We start from the raw sequence: 3,597 nt of genomic DNA on the forward strand, positions 1-3,597 counted from the left end.
ACACAGGGGCTCAGCTGATGCCTCTAATAAAGTCCTAGCCCCAGGGAGGGATGAGGGGTTTTATACAGAGGTGAACATAGGGAGTGAGAAGCGGGCTTGCAAGCAGGAGGGATTCCTTTCCAGAGATGAAAGCACTCATGCCTGGTTCAAAGGAGGTTATTGATTTCCTTTCTGCTCACTAATTTGGCTTGCCCTGTCCTTTTTGTTTGTGCAAGTAAAATAAAGCATCTGTGAGAGCCTTTTAACTGGAGTGGCTGGAGCAGCCGCTCGCCCCATGCCAGTCCTGCCCACCAAGGCGCACTGAAAGGCCATGGGTCCATTAGCTCTCCTGCAGCTAGTGGCAGCATGGCATGAAATATTCACAATCTCAATAAGCTCCAAAGCTCTCAAGAACTGAAGTTGTTTACTGTTTTTTGGTCAGGCAAAATGTGTTTTTTTCAATGAACAGTGCCAGGGCATTGCAACCACTGCCAGCTCCTCTCCAAACATAATATCCATGCTGATGGGGCATCTTTGGAGGCAAAGATGCTGCAGCTCAACAGTTTCAATCCAAAAAACCATTCAGAGTAGAATCCAAATGATTTTTTTTTTTTTAATAACCATGTATTTTATTATGGAAAGTACTTTGGAGAAATTCAGAGGGAGAATGCATTTAATGTTAACTTTCAGACAGGCAATACTGGCTGTCTTCCCTTGGGCCATGGTGCACTTTGCCAAAGACCAGGAGATCTTCACAGGATAGGGACACCTTCCCAGGGACCCAATCTTCCCATGGACAAGGAGATGTTCCAAGGTCCTGCAGAGCCCAACATCTCTGTTTGGTCTGTTCATCCTTTCCCGTGTTACCTCAGGCCATTCCTGACTTCCCCCCCATATCCCAAGATGAGGGTAGATGCTCCGACCTCTCTCATAATATTTCAGGATTCACCAGCAGCTACAGAAGAGCAAAGAGTGCTCCACCTGTCTGTGACATGTTGCTTCCTGGCTGCCTTCATTTTCTGACACCAGTCCACAACACTGGGGCTGCTGACAGCTCTCTGTGTCTCCATTTGCCATAACATATTGATGCACAGGTTCTCAATGCTGGGGGCTCTGTATGAGAGCATGCACCCTGCTCTGATGGCCTCAACAGGCAGGAGGTGGGGCGCTTTCAGCCTGGGGAAGCCACTTACGCTTTTCACAGCTCCTAAAATGTCATGGGACACTTCCCTGTGGAGGCTCAGACCTGGTCAATGCCCTGCCCAACCTGCTCTGCTCAGGATTACGGGAGCCCAGTGATGCTCATGCATGTGGACAAGCCATGGTCCAGCTCAGCATGGCTGCTGAGGTCCCTCAAAGACCCTCTGACCTTGCAGAAGGTGTCTGGAGGTCCCCTGGAAGGACTCCACAGGGATATGCCATTGTCCAGGGATATGTGGAGGTGGTGGGACAGGGTCTGTGAGCTTCTCTCACTGCCCCCCAGGAGGGGTTTGGCTTAAGGCAATGTCGGGAAATGCCAGTCACACAGTGTGATGCTGGGGCTTGAATTTCACTGCCCTAGATGCGGTAAGAGCTGGGAATATCCCACCCTCTTGGTTTCATGTTCACTGATGCAGCCGTTGCCTTAAAACATCACCAAGCATTCCCAAACCCGCTGCATGGTGCAGTAAGGGAAAAAGGAAGAAATGGCCATTTTTTCTCTGTCTCCCATGCTTGAAGAAGGGCAGAAGAGGCTGGGGTATGTAGGTGATGGGGAAGGGTTTGCACAGAGAAAGACACCACTTTTTTTTTTCAAACGTGTACATACCAGTTATGGGAAGAGCTTAATTCACCCTCAACAGCAACCAGGCTTCCAGAAACCTCAGGAAGTTGTAGGAAGAGAGAAGTCCTGCTTTCAGCTGCCTTTGGGGCCACATGCTTCTCCTTTCCCTTCTGTTTGCTGTTTTCTTTAGAAAAACTCTACCCTCTTTGCCCTTCCGTATGCAGCATCCCAAAGTCACTGCCAGTGCCTTCTTCCTCTCCAAACAAAGAGTTTTGTTTTGTTTGCAATCTTTTTGTAGAACATGCCATTCAGTAGCATTGAGATATTTTGTTCAAAATGAGCTAGGAGTAAATGTTTGAAAATTTTCAGGTTTTGTCTGTTTTTGGAGGGGAGCCTTATGGGGGAGGAATTTTTTTGTTGTTGTTTATGTGGTGTGGGCTGCCTTCAAACTGCACTTTTCCATAGATATAATGTCTGAAGAGCCCTTACCATAATGGCAGGGGCTCCCCTGGGACTCAAGGCTACAAATCAAGCAGAGCTCTGCTTCCTGAAGGGACCTGGGCACCAGATCTCCTGGGACATACTCACACCAAGTGATCAGCCCAAATCACACAGGAATGCTCCAGCTGGAATGCTGCAGACAGAAATTGTCCCCAGTACTCTGATGCCCAGCCCTCTTACACTCAGCTAAAAGACTTAAACTTTTTTTTTTTTTTTTTTTAAGGGGTAAGTTTTTGAGTTAGGAAGGGTATAAATATAATTGAATAAAAGAAATAAAGAAATAATCCAGAAAAGACTTTTTTTTTTTTTTTTTTTTTTTTTTACAATATTAATGCAAAGGTATCAGGCACCGAAATATTGAAATACATGTAAAACAGACAAGTGGGTGCAGTGTATCAGCTTGCTGAATTCTCTGAAATGCTGGGTTACTTCTCAAATTGACAGCGTGGTGGAGAGAGGCGGGTGCAGACATACACATTATAATAATAGCTCCACAATTAGGATAGTAAATCAGAGAGCACCACTCAATTCAGAGAAATTTGCCTGATTTGCTAGAGACGGGATTCAGTCTCTTTGTAAGGAGACAGTTCTGCTTATGTGAAAAATCCCACTGGTTTTGCAAAACCTTTGCAAGGCAGCAGAAGGAATAACAAGTTATAAAATCAACTTCACTTGAATTGTTCAGCCTCAGTTTCTGCATATTGCATAAGTATTAGCCTTGGGCAAATCATTTTCTGGATTCAGCCTACCCTGCTATGACAGTTCTGCCATCAGAAAAGACTGAAACAATGCACACAAAATTTTAAAAACCTTCTTCCAGAGTAGCCTCATACCCAGCAGGATGCACACAATAAAAAAGCCCTTATGTACAAGGACAGTTCATGGCAGGAAGAGAAGGATTCCCTATTTTGCCATGGAATTAGAAATTCATTTTCAAAACTGGGATCTGGCTGGGAACAGGGAAGTATATCTTTGTTTCTGAAGGGTGAGAAGAGGTCAGGAGGGGCCTTGGGAGGAGCAGCGGATGATAGCATCCCCCTTGCACCCCAGTGATGCACCCAGTATCTGGCCCTGTTCCACCTGCTGCTCCTGGTGCCCCGGAGAACTAAAATCATATGGTTAGGCCCTCCATATCCCACATTTCTCTGACTGGCATCATTCTTAGCACTGATTTTCTTGGACTTTCAGGGTGATCCAAGCATACCTCAGATTGGTGTTCCGGGGTGATCACCTCCAGCACTGGCAGGTGCTTGCAAATCTGGCTGCTGCATATGGGGATGGAATTTTTTCCATCAACTCCTCCAGTGCTTGTATTTGCTGGATGCCAGGCATTTTGTGGTACTTGTTGCTGCCCA

This window comes from Anas platyrhynchos, chromosome 27 (genome assembly GCF_047663525.1).
Source record: "Anas platyrhynchos isolate ZD024472 breed Pekin duck chromosome 27, IASCAAS_PekinDuck_T2T, whole genome shotgun sequence".
NCBI lineage: Eukaryota > Metazoa > Chordata > Aves > Anseriformes > Anatidae > Anas > Anas platyrhynchos.